Here is an 18,159-nt window from a genome sequence, read left to right as displayed (position 1 = left end):
TCCCACAGGACACCACATTTCCGCTGTCCTTTGTGATTTTCTCCCCCCACTGCAGTGTGGACCCCACGAGGGCGCGGACGTCATGATCACTGCTTTACAGCTCCAGGGCAGGGCCTGCAGAAAGGCGGACCCATGGACGGGTGGCGGGGTTAGCCTTGCCCAGAGGCAGCAGGGTTTCTGTCTGTCCGCGGCGCCCCCGTTCCTGCCTGAAGCTGATTCCCAAGAAAACAAGAATGCCAGGACGAGACTGCCTCCCTCGGAGGAAACCCCAGGTCTGGGGGCGGGGTCCTAACGCCAGCTGCCTGCAGGACCCGGGGTTCCGTAAGCCGCGCCTCCGCCCCGCGCTGCGCCCGCCGGCCCCGCCCCGCCCTCGGCCCGGCCCCGCCCCCGGCCCCGGCCCCGCCCCGCCACGCCCCTCACCGGCCCTCCCAGGCCCCGCCCCCACGCCCCTCAAGGCCCCGCCCCATCTCTGGCCCCGCCTCCCCAGCCTCTGGAGTGTCCCACGCACCCGGCTTGGTCTCTGCCTGGAGCCCGGCCCCGAGGCTCCCTCTGAACCCGCCCTCCGTCCCCACCCACAACCTCTCACCACGCCCCCGTCCTGGGTTCCGCGGCCGGCAACCCTCTCCTCTTCAGGCCCCAGAGCCTCCCCAGCCCGGACGCGCCTGCGCCCTCTGGCTCCGCCCTGTCCCCGCCCTCGGACCGCCCCCTCCAGGCCCCGCCCCTGCCCCGGCCGCCGGGTGGGAGCCGGGCCGCGCAACGCGCATGCTCCAGGCGCGGCGCCCCCGACTCTGCGGTCGGCTCCGCTCGGGCATTTCCGCCTCTTTGTTTTAAACTCCGGACGGGTTTTTTTCTCCGGCTCTTGGGGGGGACCCGGAGGGAGCGGCGCCCCCTCCCCCTGCCCGCGCTGCCCCCGCGTGCGCCCAGCTCGCCCGCAGCTGAGACGGCAGGTCAGTGAGTCCGCGCCCCGCCTGGCCTGGCCCGTGGCGCCCGCTCCACAGGCCGCGGCCTCGGCCCGTGTCCGGGCCCGGAAGGCTCCGAACCCCGGCCCGAGCCCCTGCACCCTCGTCGGCCCGGCCTGCGGCGCCCCGTCTCTGCTCGGTAGGCCCAGGCCCGGGCCGGACCCACGGGGGCCGGACCTAGGGCAGGGCCCGACCTCGGGACGGGTCTTCGGGGAGCGACCGTGGATGACTGGATCCCAGGACCGGCCACTGAGGGGGACCAGACCCCTGAACAGGTCACCGGGGAGGGACCAGGGAGGACCGGACTCCTGGACGGGCCACCGCAGAGGGGCCAGGGAGGACCAGACCCCAGGACGGGTCACCGGAGAGGGACCAGGGAGGACCGGACGGGCCACTGCAGAGGGTCTAACCCCAGGATGGGTCATCAGGGAGGACTGGACCTTAGGACCCACTGAGAAAAGACTAGGAAGTACTGGACGTCAAGACAGATCTCCTAAGAGAGCCCAACCCCGATGTGGGTCATGGAGGAGGGCTGGGACCTTAAGACTCAATAAGAATCAGCTGGACCCCGAGACAGGTCACCGAGGATGGCCAGGACTTAGGAACAGTTGGGACTGGGACAAGTCACTGAGGAGCCATGGACCTTAGGATGGGTCACCTAGTGCTCGCTTCGGCAGCACATATACTAAAATAGGATGGGTCACCTGGGGGCGGTCTGGACCCCAGGACTGGCCCATGGAAAGATCAGGGCTTGAGTAAACCCACTAGAGAGGACTGAGACCCCAGGACTGGTCTCCAGTAGGGCCAGGATTTCGAAACTGTCCTGTGAGCACTTCTGGGACCCGGGGACAGCCCGTCCTTCCCAGGAGCCCGGACCCTGGGGCTGTGCCACGTGGAGGGCTCTGTCTTGTGACAGGCTGCAGGGATGACCCAGGTAGGTCGTGAAGGAGAGTTGGACGCTGGGCAGTCCTGAAGAAGGCTGGGTCTCAGACAGGACCGGGACTGTGATGAGAGCTGAAACTTGGAGACAGGCCCCCAGGAAGGCTGCGACTCTTGAATGAGTCACTGAGAAGCACCCAGGCCTCAAGGGTGGTCTCTGAGGAGTGCTGGGACCCCAGGTTGGACCCCCAGGGGCCTGGGCCCTGGGGCAGTTTCCAGAGTGCCCGGAATCCACTCAGCTCACTCAGCTGGACCTCACCTGCTATATAAAGGTCTGGAGCATCAGGGATCCTGGGCATATAAGCCCCACAGGTGCAAACCAGCCCTCTCTGTGAGGCCCCTGAGCACCTGGGCCCTACAAACCTTCTGACCTTCAGCAGTTGCTGCCTGGACTGGTCCCTGGGGTTAGAGTGGGTTGAGACTGATGGAGCCCCTACTCCACACTGGCTCCGTGCCCCGAGCCAGCAGGGTGCCCCTCCCTAGACCCAGGAAGCTGTCGCCTACCCTGTTCTCCCAGTCTCTGCTCCAGGGCTGTCATTTCCTTACCTGGACTCTGTGGTCAGTGTCAGGCACCTTCGATCACTTCTACCCTCCCCGCCCTCCGGTGATGTCACCAAAAGGGCCCCATTCTCTAGGGCTGGAGGTGTTTTCCGTGTCCAGGAATTTCCAGGAGGGATGGGATCCAAATGGCCATGTGGGTTGCGGGAAGGGTTTGGGGGCCATTGGTCCAGTGTTTCTCAGGTGAGCCATCAGGCACCTTTTCCAATCCAGGAAGAGACCCTGGGGTGGGGGCTCTGCTTCTCCAAAACATTACCATCTGACCTCACCCGGATCTTGCCCACAGTGTCCTTTACTTTGAAAGTAGGGATGGAGACGTGCTGCCTTTGGGCTGGGGAAAGGCTCCAGAGTGTCCAGTACATGAGGCTGCCCAGGTGGGCACTGTCTGCCTGGCGTGGGACCAGCGTGCAGTGCGTTCACTGTATGGACAAAAGGCAGGAGAACATTTAGAGACGTTGCCCTGTGTTAGGATGGGGCGTGAGTCTAAAACCCAAGGGAGACGCTTGAATGATCAGTTCACTGTTTCATTTTGTGCCATAACTTCTCTTCTTGGTTACTTAGGAGAAACTCCCTTTGAATTTTCAGTGTAACATTTCATAGGACCTAATCTTAAATGGAGTCCATGAATAGTCCAGCCTAGAAACTTTTATTTGTCAGACATAACCATGCTTGGGACCTTCTTGCTCAGTACTTGCTTCTGATTTTGTTCGTTTGTTTAAACATACACTTTACTTTTTAAGAAACTTAATTTTCTTTGAAGTTTTGGAAAAGACTTGTGAAACTGGGCATTCAAGTTTGATTAGGCTCTTTATTTTCTCATTTTTGGATTTTTGAAGGTATGATAGCGCTGGATGGTTATATTATTTATATATTATTGTCCTGCAGGTTACCCCAAAATGTAGTGTGCCTTAAAACCACATCAGTTATCTCAGTCTGAGGTCAGGAGTCTAGGCACAGCTTAGCTGTGTCCCCAGCCTCAAGAGTCTCACAAGGCTGCAGACAGGGTGCTGACTGGGGCTGTGGTATCTGTCTGTAGGCTCAGCTGGGGGCATCTGCTTCCAGGCTGCTTGCTGGAGACATCCGTAGGGCAGCTCTAGGGAGCCAGTGACTGAATGGGAGAGTGAGCAGGCCACAGTGTTCATGACCTGATATTGGCTGGGATATCCCATCCCTTTTGCCATGTTCTTTGTTAGAACCCAGTTACCAGGCCCTGCCCATGCTTGAGCAGGAGGAACACCACAGGTGATTCCTGGGAGGGGCTGGGGGCAGCCAGGCCATCCTAATGCCTGGCCTCCATTAGATGTTGGCTCCTGAGAAGTGCCCTGCAGGGTGAATGAACAGGACTGCGCAGAGCAGTGAGGTCAGCCCGAGGGTGCAGCAGCTCAGCTGTCTCTTGAGTTACACAGGTTGCTCTGATGTCACCACTGTGCTGATGGAGTGATGCTGGAGCTTGCGCATGATGGGAGAGAAGTTACAAGTAGGAAAGATGTTTAGGAGTTAGCCTAGAACACTTGCAGCAGACCATAAGCCCCCACCCCACACACAGTTAAATTGTAGGTATGTGTGTCAGAGATGTAGAGTTGTTTGAAGCTGCAAGTGCAGTGATTTTAGTTGTTTCTAGAACTTTGATTCCTGCCAGTTATTTTGCTCTGGGAATTATAAACTGATGTTTCTAAGACATTTTTGAAGTGTGAGGTCCAAGATGTTTTGCATATTTGACCCTCGAAGGGAAGAGTGCTCCAGGAACCTGTGTGCTGGGGCCTGGTTCTCAGCTCACACCTCCCCTCCTGGGTGCCTGGACCCTGGTACCTTGACTTCCTGGTGCCGGGGCAGTGCTGCAGGACTGTGAAGGCTGTGAAGGGCACCCACGCGGGGCCCACTGCCCGTGACTGGTCACCACGTGGAGGGGGCGTCCTCTCCTGCCACCCTGCTCTCCGGACCCGCTAGGTTTCCACCTTGCTGGGGGTGAAGCAGGGTCCTTTCCAGTGGTTACACTTACTTATTTGGGTTATAAACAAAGTTTGTGTTAGCCTATACTATTACTGTTTAATTTACTGAATGACAGGATTTGTTATTTCATAGTTTTATTTGGTTAATGGTCAGAATCGAATTTGAAGTTGAAAGTTAATTTTCTTTTCTATTGCACTGTGTTGAGGTTTGAGGACAGTTTCTTACTACCTTTCTGATACTTGCTGTTGCTGTTGCAAAAATGCTGCACAATTTATTATGCTTCAAAAAATGGAACTGTTCTTCAGTTCTGCAAGTTGATAGTTTTTCACTGGTATTTTAAAGTGAGGTATTTTAAAAGTAACTAGACTGTCTTCAAAAACTAGTTATTAGGCTTATTTTATTTTTTTGAAGAGAACTTCTAATGCTTAGGTGAATTTAGAGAGTGGAGGTTAACAGGATTTTTTTTTTTTCAAACGCATCAATATTTGCTGGACTTTGCCACACAACAGCAAATTCCAGGTGTTTGACACGAAAAAGCAAAGAGTAGGAAGGTGTCCACAGACCTCCGTGAAGTTCCTGGCCAACTTGTGGGTCCTCTGTGCATCTCGTGGCGGCCCAGCGGGTTTGGTTAGGGGGTCTTGTCAGCTGCTATGTTTGCTGATTCTCAGCAGGGCCTGGCGCGTAGAAGGTGCTCAGCTAGCTAAAAGCTGACCTGCTCCCTTCTACGGCCCTGTTCTGGAGCTGTTGTATGCATTAACGCCTTCCGTGGATCACCCAGGACGACCTGCTCGCCCGTGGCTGCCTGGTGAGGACACGCAGGCACGGGGCGCAGTCACAGGTGGTGAGGGACCGAGAAGGGTCAGCCTCTTCTGCTTTTAAGTGATTTAGTTTTACTTTAAAAAAAAAAAATTACTTATTTACCTATGGCTGCACTGGGTCTTTGCTGCTGCGCAGGCTGTTCTCTGGTTGTGAGTGGGGGCCGCTCTCTAATAGTGGAGATTGAGGGCCCCTCTCCCGTCGTGGGGCGCGGGGGCTGCTCTCCCGTCATGGGGCGCGGGCTTCTCAGTGCGGGGACCTCTCGTTGTGGAGCGTCATCTCTAGAGCACAGGCGCAGCAGTTGTGGCACACAGGCTTAGTTGCTCCAGGGCGTGTGGAATCCTCCTGGATCAAGGATCAAACCCATCTCTCCTGCGGTGGCAGGTAGATTCTTTACCACTGAGCCACCAGCAAAGCCCCTTTTAGTTTTTTACCAAAGTTTCTGAGGAAAAAAAAAAACACAGTGGAGAAAAAACGAATTAGACAGTGAGCACCCTTCTACCCTAACCCTAGACTCAACAATTATGTGTGTTTTGCCACATTTGCTTATCCGTTTCTCTGAACACACATTTATTGTTGAATCGTCCGATGGCTCAGACGGCAAAGAATCCGCCTGCAATGCAGGAGACCTGGGTTCGATCCCTGGGTTGGGAAGATCCCCTGAAGGAGGGCATGGCAACCCACTCCAGTGTTTCTGGCCTGGAGAACCCCGTGGACAGAGGAGCCTGGCGGGCTGCAGTCCGTGGGGTCGCAGAGAGTCAGACATGATTGAGCGACTAAGCCCAGCACCCTGCTGCCCGAACCCGAGGCCCAGTGATTACGTGTGTTTCGCCACACATGCTTATTGGTTTCCCTAAACACACAGTTATTGTTGAATCATCTGAAGTAGCTGCAGACCATCTGCCTCGTTCCTTAGGTGATTCACAGCACATGAGGCTGGTAAGAAGATGGTCTCCGCATAACGCAGCGCCGTGGTCACACTGAGAAGTGGACGCTCGCTCCACGAACTGGCTCGTTTGCTGCCCGCTCTCAGCTCTCCCTGGGTGCTCAGGAAGGGCTTCCTGAGTGTTCCCGTCTGGGGGGCAGGTGACTCCCCGCGTGGCCCTGGGGTTCTCCCCCCCTCTCGGGCTCCCCACAGCACAGACTTCTCCAGGCCACCCGTCACTTGTGAGTGTTTCTGATTCCTCACTCAGGGTGCCGTCCACCTTTGTGTGTGTCCCCTGTTTACCCCGAGGGCAGAGCGGGGCTGGGCCCCTCCTGGGCTGAGAGATGCCTCACGGAGGCTGCTGTGCTGGCAGGCTGTGCGTCCCGCACTCGGCACTGCTGTCACTCCTGTGCCCCGGGCACTGGGCCGAGGCTCCGGGGAGCAGAGGCGGTCAGGGAGCCCAGAGGAGCCAAGCTCTGTCCTGGGAGCGGCACCTGCTCTTGCCCGGGGGGCTGCCTCAGCCTCCCTGTCTGTGTCTGACAGAGATGTCCGGGGCCGTTCTGTCATCCTCACAGGCGCACGATGGCGAGTCCCACTCGGGTCAGCTGTGTTGCTCTTAGCAGACTTTATGAAAGGTTTAGTGGGTAGAAAGTTTTTGAAATTGTCAGGGGAAATACCAGTTCTGCTTTAGAGTAGCGTTTCCTCTGGGTGGAATAACTTCCTCCGTACCCTGGAGACGGGAACTGCGGGAGGCAGTCGTCTTCCCTGCTTCGCAGCAGCTGCCCTGAGGAGGAGCTGGGAGACGGGGTCTCCACACTGCTGCCGGGACGACACCCCACAGACAGGGCGGTCCGGGGAGGCTGAGGCCCAAGCTCAGGGTGCCAGTGGGCTTGGTTCCTGGCCTGGACGGGCCTTCTCGCCCTCACAGGTAGGCTGGCAGCAGGCTGGCTCCTTCCCGGCAGGGTGCTCACCCGTCAGCCCCAACTCATGAGTCAGCCTCGCAGAGGCCCCGTGTGTGGAAACGGGGTTGGGGCTTTAACACGTGAGCTTGAGGGGCCCAGTTCAGTCCATACCAAGGGGTTTTTGCCTCTTCCACTTGTTTATTAACCTGATTCTTGTCTCTGGAGCTGGGAGAATAGGTGCCAAATGAGAGTATTTCCAGAAGTGGTGGCTACTTTGTTTTTCACGTGTTTGGGAAACTCGCCCTTTCTTTTAGAAGCTAGCAACTTTCATTTCTCCAAACCCTATTGTCTCGTTTTCTATTGCTGGAAAATGAATTGCCACAAACTTAGTGGCTTGAAAGGGCACCCACTTACGTGTCACGGCTCCACGGGTCAGAAGTCCGGCAGCACGTGGCTGACTCTGCTGCCCAGGGCCCCGGGCCGAGGTCGGTGTGTGGGCCGAGCGTGGCCCTTGTCAGGGACTCACCGGCGGGCCCACCCTGGCCCCGAGGCCCCGCAGTCCTTTGCCTGAGGGCCAAGGGCCCTCAGCATGTTGTGTTCTGCTGTAGCCTGCTCTTCTGCCACTAGCTGAGAAAACTCGGCTCTGAAAGACCGTGCGGTTTGGTCAGGCTGCTGGATACTTGCCCTGTTGTAAGGTCAGCTGATTTGAGACCTTAATTACATCTTCAAAAACCCCTTTACAGCAGTAGGTGGGATAATTAGAGCAGAGGTGTGTGTCCGGTAGGGCCCAGGATCTTGTGACCATCTCAGAATTCTGCCTTTCATAGTCTTCCCTCTGGCCCCCCAAAATTCATACTCCCCAGATGCAAACCCCCCTTCCCCTCCCTTCCAAGGCTCCCAAGGTCTCAGCCCCTGAGTCCCCTGTCTGGTGTGACCCACCAGGGGCACCTGCGAACCGAGTGAGGCGGTGTCCTCCCTGTGGCTTCCCAGCAACCACGGGCAGGCTGGCCGGCTGTTGTAACTCAGACGTGGGTGGGGGTGACAAGGAGTCGTGTTGAGGCACAGTTCTGAGACCCCGTGGGGAGCCCAGCCCGGCTCCCTGGTTCTGCCTGAGCTGGTGTTTTTGGTGGAGGGGTCACATGTCTGCTCCTGAGCAGGGTTTGCAGCCAGCTGCCTGCCAGCGGAATCTTGGTGTCCCTCAGCCCTTTCTCTGTGTTTTCTGCGCTTCTCCGAAGCTTGGACCTTAGTGGGAAGTAGATGAGACTGTGAGTCAAGTCTGCTCTCTGGCTGGACTTCCCTCCTGCCTCACTTTGCCTGCTGTCCCTCTCCTGGCCCACGTTCTCAAGGGTCCGGCCTACGCCCTGCGCCCTCCTTGGTCCTCTGTCCCCATGCCTGGTCCCGGCTGGAGGCCTCATGCTGGGCTTGTGGGGCCCCTGCCCCTGTCTGCCCGGCACCCCCCGCCCAGGTCAGAGTGGGGACGTCTCTCCGCACGTCCTTCCTCGGTCAGCCAGAGCGGCCGGCCTGCCAGCGCCCCAGCGCTCCCTGCACCTGTGCTGACACGCGAGCGCCTGCTGGCTCATGACATGCTTCAGGGCGTCCTGTGAATGGGTGTCTGAGCACGTTTCCTGAGGCCTCTGCCAGTCTGCTGGGTCAGTTGTCTGGCTGGATGTAGAATCCTATGTCCCAGGTGTCTTTCCTTGGACTCCTTGGAGTCAGGCGCTGCAGGTGAGGAGGCTGGTGCAGGCGATCCCTCCTCCAGGCTCCTCCTGCCCCAGAACCTTCAGGACTCTCCCTCGCGCCCTGATGTCTTCAGGTTTGGAGACCTGCATGGATGTGGGCGGCACCAGGGCCCTTGTCGTCTGAGGGGACGACATGCAAATCTCCCAACTGGGGAGACATGCAAATCATTTTCTCCAGATTATTAAGTGTTGCCTATGAATGAGTGCGCGGATGACCCAGGAATGTGTGTGCTCCCAGCCCGGCTCCAGACTGTCAGAGCGTCTTGTCTGTTTCCCTTTTCTGGAGCACCTGTTGGTTGGACGTGGCATTTCTTCTTTTTCCCATCTTTTATACCCTTCGGACAGATTTTCTCAATTTTGTCATATAGCCGGTCTGTTGAATTTTCAGCGTTCCCAGTCACATGCCTGACAGTATAATCTAGGTGCGAGTAATAACAAAGTTGTCAGTTAAGGGTTGGAGGGGGAAGGCTCAGAGTCGTTCACGTGGGTGTGGACCTTAGGATTGTCTCAAAGAGCTCACTGGGGAGGGGACGCTTGAGACAAGACCTGCTGGGAGTGAGCCAGCAAGTGGGACCCAGAGCGGGAATATTCCGGCTAAGAGTACAGTCCTGCAAGGCCCCCAGGCGGGACTGCACGTGGAGTGTCCTAGAACAGCAGGGGCCCATGGGGACTGTGGAGCACCCTGAGCTTCGCAGGACTTCACCCTGGAGGTCCCATGAGCCGCACTGAGGGGGGCGCAGCCGGCGTGGACGACCTGGGCGAGCAGGGCCACTGAGTGCACAGCCCCAGGCCGCCCGTCCTCCAGGGCTCCTGCAGACACCTTGCTGCCGCCAGACAGCGCTTGGGTCCCGTGACCCAACACGTGCTTGCCTGGTGAGCAGAACAGGGCAGACGCCCGGCAGGTGTGTGAGCGAGGTCACCGGGGCCGGCGTGGACAGACCAGCCGCGCAGAGAAGGCCCTGGGGGGCCCAGCAGAGCGCAGAGCTCTTCCCAGGCACGGCCGGGGCCTCTGGCTGCGGGCAGCCTGGCCAGCTCCCCCAGGCGGAGGGGCGGGAGCTGGGCGGGAGCTGAGTGTGGGACTCCACTTGGCGTGGCTGGTCAGGAGAAGAGGGCGTGTGCAGAGAGCAGGGTCTGCACTTCGTCAGCTCTGCATGAAAATAAACGGATAGGTTTCCTGGAGTTTCTCGAGGACGTCAGGAGTATCTCCGGCTGACTGGACACCGGCTCTGGGGCGGGCTCCCTGCTGGACGTGGTGCACGGTGGTGAGGGACTCACCCCTGTGGGGTCGCGGGGCACAGACCCTGAGAAGCTGGCAGCAGGGGACAAGACGGCGAATGGGCTCAGGCTCGAGCTTGGGTGGCCTGTCCCAGAGTCTTGCTGGTCTCTGATGGCCCCTTGAGGATGGATTGCCAGGCATGTACAGAGCCGAGAGGTGGGCGAGGCCATGGGGGACGGAGCTGAGGTGGGTTTGAGTGGACGCGGATGGAAGAGTTGATGTGGGCTGAGTGGACACGGATAGGCCCCAGCATGGATGGAGGAGCTGACGTGGACGGGGAGCGTGGGGGAGGGCTCGGCTGTCTGCAGTCGGGCTTCTGCGATTAGTTTTTCAGGGGTCTCGGGTTTGCTTTTCTGAAGTTGTCAGACGTGTCTGTGGAGAAAGAATTGGTGGTACAGATGGCTGGGGGCTGTCCTGGTGGCTCCGCCGTCTGTCCGGGAGCCACAGTGACGTCCAGGGCAGGCCCGTGGACACAGAGACTGGTGGGGGCTCTGGTGTTGGGGTGAGGATGAACTGAAGGGGCAGAAGAATGGCCCCCAGGGCAACAGAGGCTCGGACAGGGCAGGCGGACACAGGTGACCTCCTCAGTGGGTGTTTCCCCAGCGGGCCATCCACACAGAGCCGTGGCCACCACTCTTCACGGCACCCTCGTTCCCGCAGCCCTGAGTCTACAGGCAAAGGGGCTGAGAGTCAGGGTGGGCACCACTCAGAACAGAAGGGGTGAGCTGCCCGTCCACGTGGCTGCTCGGCGAGTCTCAGGAGGCTGCCTGGCCCTGTCTACACAGCGTCCAGAATCGGGGCCCTGGGAGCCCTTTAAAGCATGTGTCACTTGTCAGACATCCCCCAGTGAAGCTGTTTAATACGTTTTCAGGCTACTCTGAGCAATTCTGTGACAATAAATTTGATGACCTGTTTCCTCGGAAAATATAGCTTAGCGGCACTAACCCCCAAATAAATCGAAAACAGAAAGGTTCTCATAAGATATGTTGATAGAAGGAAGCATGACCGGGGTGGGCTTGTACGGGGAGGTGGTTCTTTCTTGAGGATCATGAGGGCAGGGAGCAGGGACTGGCTGTGGCCAGAGCCTCCAGGAGGAGCTGTGGGAACACCTGGTCACACCTAGCCACAGCCACAGTCAGAGAGCCCGGACTGTGCCTGGTTCTCGGGAGGCTGTGGTTCTCTGTGACTGGTGTTGGAAGGCATCCTCACAGTTTGTAACTGAGGGTCTGAGGATGTGTGTAAGTGTGGATGAGGGTGTGTGTGTTTGCAGTGTCGGTGGAAGTGAGGATGAGGGTGTATGTATTTGCAGTGTCAGGCGGAAGTGAGGATGAGGGTGTGTGTTTGCAGTGTCAGGCAGAAGTGAGGATGAAGGTGTGTGTTTGCATTGTTGGTGGAAGTGAGGATGAGGGTGTGTCTCTGCAGTGTCAGGTGGAAGTGAGGGTGGGGTGTGTGTTTGCAGTGTTAGGCGGAAGTGAGGATGGGGGTGTGTGTCTGCACTGTCAGGAGGAAGTGAGGATGAGGGTGTGTGTTTGCAGTGTCAGGTGGAAGTGAGGGTGGGGTGTGTGTTTGTAGTGTTAGGCGGAAGTGAGGATGAGGCTGTATGTTTGCAGTGTCAGGCAGAAGTGAGGATGAGGGTGTGTGTCTGCAGTGTTAGGTGGAAGTGAGGGTGGGGTGTGTGTTTGTAGTGTTAGGCGGAAGTGAGGATGAGGCTGTATGTTTGCAGTGTCAGGCAGAAGTGAGGATGAGGGTGTGTGTCTGCAGTGTCAGGCGGAAGTGAGGATGAGGGTGTGTGTTTGCAGTGTCAGGTGGAAGTGAGGGTGGGGTGTGTGTCTGCAGTGTCAGGCGGAAGTGAGGATGAGGGTGTGTGTCTGCAGTGTCAGGCGGAAGTGAGGATGAGGGTGTGTGTCTGCAGTGTCAGGCGGAAGTGAGGATGAGGGTGTGTGTCTGCAGTGTCAGGCGGAAGTGAGGATGAGGGTGTGTGCAGTGTCAGGCGGAAGTGAGGATGAGGCTGTGTGTCTGCAGTGTCAGGCGGAAGTGAGGATGAGGGTGTGTGTCTGCAGTGTCAGGCGGAAGTGAAGGTGGGATGTGTGTCTGCAGTGTCAGGCGGGAGTGAGGAGGGTGTGTGTCTGCAGTGTCGGGTGGGAGTGAGGGTGGGGTGTGTTGCAGGCAGCGGAAAGTGAGGATGAGGTGTGTGTCTGCAGTCAGCGGGAAGTGAGGATAGGCGTGTGTCTGCAGTGGTGTGTGGGGGGTGGCTGCAGTGTCAGGCGGGAGTGAGTGGGGTGCCTTGGTGGTGCTTGTCTGCAGTGTCAGGCGGGAGTGAGGGTGGGGTGTGGTGTCTGGCAGTGTCAGGCGGAAGTGGGGATGAGGGTGTGTGTCTGCAGTGTCAGGCGGAAGTGAGGATGAGGGTGTGTGTCTGCAGTGTCAGGCGGAAGTGAGGATGAGGGTGTGTGTCTGCAGTGTCAGGCGGAAGTGAGGGTGGGGCGTGTGTTTGCAGTGTCGGGCGGAAGTGAGGATGAGGCTGTATGTTTGCAGTGTCAGGCAGAAGTGAGGATGAGGGTGTGTGTCTGCAGTGTCGGGCGGAAGTGAGGATAAGGGTGTGTGTCTGCAGTGTCGGGCGGAAGTGAGGATGAGGGTGTGTGTCTGCAGTGTCGGGCGGAAGTGAGGATGAGGGTGTGTGTCTGCAGTGTCAGGCGGAAGTGAGGATGAGGGTGTGTGTCTGCAGTGTCAGGCGGAAGTGAGGATGGTGGAAGTGACCAGCACATGGCGAGCAGCAGTGAGTGTTGGGGGTTGAGACTGAGGGCTTTTTCCTTAACTACATTCAGTGAAGGATTCCAGGTTGTGATTAGTGAGTGTGTTTACTACTTTTATCCAGCGCAACAAGCCTGGTGTATTTCCCTGGAGGAGGAAAGGGGATAAATGTGTGTGTCACGCAAGGGTATCGTGTGGGGAAGTACCCCTTAAGAGGGCTGTGGCATCGGGGGTGTTGCAGATGGGTGGACAGGAGTCTGGACAGGGCAGTGGTCCGAGATGCTGGGACAGAAGGGCCTTTTCATGCAGGAACGAGTGACCCTGAGAGGTGTGGGGCATGTGGCCTGTCCCTTCTGCAGCGTCCAGGGCTGAGGCCGGTGTGTGGCCCCTACTGCTTCCCCGGTGGCAGGGGCCGCATGGAGGGGTCGGCTGGGCTGCAGGTGGGCGGCAGCCTTATATCTTGGAGGGCTGGTGATGTCCTTGTCACCGGGACTTGGTGGAGTTGAGGACAGAAGGCTGGGTGGGGGGGTGACTGAGTCATGGGGTAGGGGGGATCCTGTGGAGGCAGGTTCTGTTAGGAGGGAGGTGTGGAAGGTTCCAGATGAGAAGGGCTTGCTGGGACCATCAGAGCCCTTGGGAAGCAGGAGGGTGGGGCCTGGATCAGCCTGGACCGGGGAAGGGGGTGGAGGTGCCACTGTGTCCCGGGGCCACAGCAGGGTCGGGCCCGGGGCGGCCAGGCCTCGCTCACTGTCTCCGGCCTAGACAGGCTTGTCTGGGCAGACACATGGAGGCCCGGCAGGCCCGGGGCATTGAGAGGCTGAGGGGTGGCCCCAGGTGTGCAGGCACAGGATGGACTCCTCACGCTCAGGGCTGTGGGTTATTTCAGCCGAAGGTCACAGCAGAATCCACGAAGGAAGCGGCAGACAGAATGAGCCTTGGGGGACTGGGCGCTGCATCCAGAGTCCTCTTCCCGAGGAGTCAGGGTGAACGCGCTCAGCGATGGGAAGAGCTGTCGCCCAGGAGCCCAGGACCCACAGGGCTCTCAGGGAGGCTCCTGCTTGGCGGGCCCTCAGCTCCCAAGGACATGGGTCTTGGCGTGGACCCCGCTGAGCTTTCAGGGAAGTGTAAGTCACCAGTGGACACTGTCACCAGCCAGGCTCCCAGGCGCTGGCCATGGCCGTCCTCACTGGCCTCTCCCCGCCGAGTCTCAGCCATCGGCCTGGGAGGGGTAGGAATCAGTGCTCCGGCCGTGCGCTCCGTGCGGGACAGCCCAGCGGCCGGCACTGGTGTCAGGGGGCGCGGGGCCAGAGGATGGCGCTGCCGGCCTCTGTCTCAAGGAGGGTCAACTGATTGTCTGAAGTGTTGCATTATCATTTGGTTTCATTTTTGAAAAGTAAAGATCTTGTGTACACATATATGGCGTTGCATCTGCCACTCAGGACACCGTGACACATTAGACTCAGGAGGTGTCAGCAAGACGGGGTCAGGGCAGGGGCCCGTCCCCCACATCTGTGCCCGTGACCCCGGGGGCCAAGGCTTGGCCAAGGCCAAGGGGAGAGTGGGGGGTGCAGTGCCCAGCAGCGGAGCCGCCTGGCAGGACGCAGGGCTGGTGACGGCCAGGCGGGGCGGGTGTGTCCTCTCAGCCTTGCGTCGTGCCTCACACATCTGGCCTCCGTCAGCCTGGAATCGGCTGTTCGGGGATACTTGCCTGGAGATGCCTGGTGAAAGGGAGAATTCTCACCGCCAGGAGTGGTGCTTGTGTTGGGCGGGCTTTTGGCAAAGTGTGCTTTTCAGGGAGGTGTTTACATGCGCTGAAGTGCCCAGTTTCATGGTGCACTTGCTGTCTTGGAGCACCTGTCCCGTCATGCGTCCCCCAGGCGCAGACCTCTGGTTGCCGGCTGCGTCCAGGAGATACACGGCCACAGCTGCTCCCCACAGGCGCCTGCTGGGAAGAGAGCTCTGCAGTCAGGCATAAACCTTCCAGTGGATGGAAGTGTTAGTGTCTCTTAGATGGAGAGCTTTGTTCAGGTGGGGAAGTTCCTTCTGCTCTTAACTTGCTGAGAGTGTGTCTCTGGGGAGATCTTAGCATCTCTCTCCTTTTAGTTTTTGTCATAAACGACATTTGTTTCCTGCACAGAGCCCCTCCTGTGCGCTCCGCAGGCAGTGCTGCAGCTGTGGGTGGTCCGTGTCCCCCGGGTCCCCCTGGCCTGAGCTGTGCAGCCTCAGCCCCAGTCAGGAACACCACTACCTGTGTGCTTGGGCGGGTCTGTCTGGGGCGGGGTGCAGCACGCAGGTTTGGTGGAACCCGCCTGGCTCAGTGTCCTTAGGGGTCCAGAACTCTCGATTCTGTTTCCATTCACCTCAGTTCTGGTGAGCTGTTTTCAAGCAATTTGTCAAATTCCTTAGGAGTTTTCAACTCTGTTGGCACAAAGTTATTCCTGACATTCTAATGTTGCTCAGCTGTGACTTCAGGGAGGTGTTCTGGACCCTCTGCTCTCCCTACCTCCTCCCTTGCTCTGGTTTGTCCTGTCTGTCACCTGCAGTGTCTGAACGGACGGCGTGCCTGCTCATGGCGCTTATCACTTGTTGTCAGTCTTCTCCTCGAGAACATTGGCCCTGGGGATCTGTGTCCCTTGCTCACTGACGTCTGAGATCGCACGTGCAACATCTGTGCCTATGTCACTGGCCGCATCTAAGCGACACTGAGTGCAGGTGCCCCCCACACCCCGCCGGAGCTCCGGGAATGACTCCAGCTCCAGGCCCTTCAGCTCCATCTCCCTGACGGTGGCCAAGTCCTACAGGGGCCTGGTCACCGCTTCTCTGCTGCCGCTCACCCCAGCCCCGCACTGTGCTTGCTGGCCACGGCCCTGGCGCCACCGTCTGCACACACACATGCCCGTTGGCGTGTCTGTCCCCTGCAGTGGCCCAGAACCCGTGCGGAGCCTGCGGGTGTCCTCGTGTGGCTTCCCCGGGTGAGCCGCCCTGGGGACACCTTCCAGGGCGGGAACTGTGAAAGCAGCCCAGGAGTCACATGGCTGCTCTCCCAGCCTCCCGCCAGGTCACCCAAAGCCCACCGCCTTCCCGGGAGCTTCTCTGGGCCCCTGGGCATGGGGGGCAGCACCCAGCCTACCTCCCTACCACCCCCAGCCCCTGGGCCTCGAGCCACCAGGCTCCTGTGGGGGCCTGCCCGTGTCTCTGTGGTTGCTGTGGGTGCTTTACTGTCAACCAAGCTTGCTTTTGTTTTTGTTGTTCTGAGCAGGTAAAGGGAGAGACCTGTTGACCTGAGCAGCTGAAGCCGCCTGTCTGGGGGCCGGGCTCCGTGGAACAGCACGTGTGGGTGATGCCCCATCCCTGTGTCTCCACAGGCTTCAAAATGTAGCAGAGGACTTGGCTCTGTCCACAGGTAATGCAGTGTGAGCTTGAGCTGCTGCTTTCAGTGCGTGTGAGGTGATTAAGCTTACCTTAAATTACACTTTGTCTCATTTTGACTCTGTTGTAGCCATAGAAAAAGTCAGTGCTTTGTAGCTCCTTTAAAATTTCATCTCTGACAGCTCCAGAGCAGGTTCAAGCACAGTTACTGACACACATTCCAGTTTTTTCTGATGTTTCTGATCGACTCCGTTCTGCTGTTTGCTACGTGGGGCTCTTCACAGCTTCTAGCAGAAACGTAACTGCGGTGCTGTGTATGTCACATAAGTGACGTGACCTTGAACAGCAGGTGCCATTTCTGTGCTAGAAAATGGAAACACCGCGAGAGACGCAAGGAAGGCGCAGACGTGAGGAGCCAGAGCACGGAGGGCACGGTGGACAAGGCGTGAGCGTGGTGAACCCATAGGCAGCGGCGTCCGATGCAGAGGCAGCAGGAGGGACGACGGCCTCAAGGAGGTGGGCACAGGCTTCCCGCACAGGCCGCCGTCCTGACCGTCAGTGGCGCCTCCGGGGCCGCCCCACGCGCCACCCGCCTGTGGTCCAGGGGTACCCGTCCAGTGCTGCAGGCCCCTGGGTCGCAGCTGAGCTGGGGCGACCGCGGGTGCCCAGGTCCTGGCCGAGGTGGGGCAACAGTGGGCGTTGGCCCCTTGTGAGAGTGGCTGGTCACGCGCCTGATTGGCGTGGAGGCCCACGTGGGCAGAACTGGAGGCCGGGCCCCCGTGGGGCTCAGGCTTTGGTAGGGGCCCGTCAGACCTGATGCCAAGAGGCACCCCTGCAGTGGGGTCCTTGCCTGGGTGTCACCCGTCACGCCGTTGGCGACACACAGGGCTTTCTTCCCGAGGGTCCTGCCCTCCTCAAAGGCTGCTGAGTGTCTGGAGACTTCATGCACCTTCGCGTCCTCGGTGAAGTCTTCCCCCGCTGATCCCCACCGAGGCTTCCTGAGTCCGCGTCCCTGCAGTTGTCCTTGGGTGGTGACCTTCGCTGCCAGCCTGCCTTCTGTTTACCAGCTCACGTTCTGTGGGGAAGGGCACCCCTTCCTTGCCTGTCTGTCCATGTGGCCTCATAGGCTCCTGTGTTACTCTGCTGACCACCAGCAGTGATGGTTGCTGTCCCAGCTCTAAGCACAGAGGTCCGCCAGGTCCTTGCCCGGCCAGGGCCAGCTGCACGTCCAGCGGTGCTGGCTCCTGCGGCAGAGGCAGTGTGCACCCTCAGCCCAGGGCTGCCCAGAGCGGTCACTCCCGGGGGCGGAGCTGAGGGCGAGTGGGCATGTCCGTACTCGTGTACACATATCTGTAGAGTGGGCATGTCCACACTTGTGCGCACATCTGTAGAGTGGGCGTGCCCACACTCATGTGCACACACATCTGTAGAGTGGGCGTGTCCACACGTGCACACACATCTGTAAAGTGGGCGTGCCCACACTCATGCACACACATCTGTAGAGTGGGCGTGTCCACACGTGTACACATATCTGTAAAGTGGGCGTGCCCACACTCGTGCACACACATCTGTAGAGTGGGTGCGTCCACACGTGCACACATATCTGTAGAGTGGGCGTGCCCACACTCGTGAACACACATTTGTAGAGTGGGCGTGTCCACACGTGCACACACATCTGTAAAGTGGGCGTGCCCACACTGATGTGCACACACATCTGTAGAGTGGGCATGTCCACACGCGTACACACATCTGTAGAGTGGGCGTGCACACACATCTGTAGAGTGGGCATGTCCGCATGTGCACACATATCTGTAGAGTGGGCATGTCCGCATGTGCACACACATCTGTAGAGTGGGCGTGTCTACACATGCACACACATCTGTAAAGTGGGCGTGCCCACACTCATGTGCACACACATCTGTAGAGTGGGCATGTCCACACGTGCACACATATCTGTAGAGTGGGCGTGCCCATAGTC

General features: G+C 58.7%; 1 protein-coding gene across 3 annotated transcripts in view; it reads left to right on the top strand.

The window, feature by feature from the left end:
- Positions 1 to 744: 744 nt before the first annotated feature.
- The window catches only part of PCGF3 (polycomb group ring finger 3), a 48,486-nt gene continuing 31,071 nt past the window's right edge, over positions 745 to 18,159 (top strand). For 2 of the 3 annotated variants that reach the window (XM_043447739.1, XM_043447738.1), the window contains exons 1-3: positions 745 to 947; positions 16,072 to 16,215; positions 16,549 to 16,697. The gene's annotated coding sequence lies outside the window, so the exon portion shown is untranslated. The remainder of the gene's footprint in view (positions 948 to 16,071; positions 16,216 to 16,548; positions 16,698 to 18,159) is intronic. The other variant, XM_043447737.1, reaches the window with a different exon arrangement.

This window comes from Cervus canadensis, chromosome 26 (assembly GCF_019320065.1).
Source record: "Cervus canadensis isolate Bull #8, Minnesota chromosome 26, ASM1932006v1, whole genome shotgun sequence".
Classification (NCBI taxonomy): domain Eukaryota; kingdom Metazoa; phylum Chordata; class Mammalia; order Artiodactyla; family Cervidae; genus Cervus; species Cervus canadensis.
This window is presented reverse-complemented; position numbering and strand designations above follow the sequence as displayed.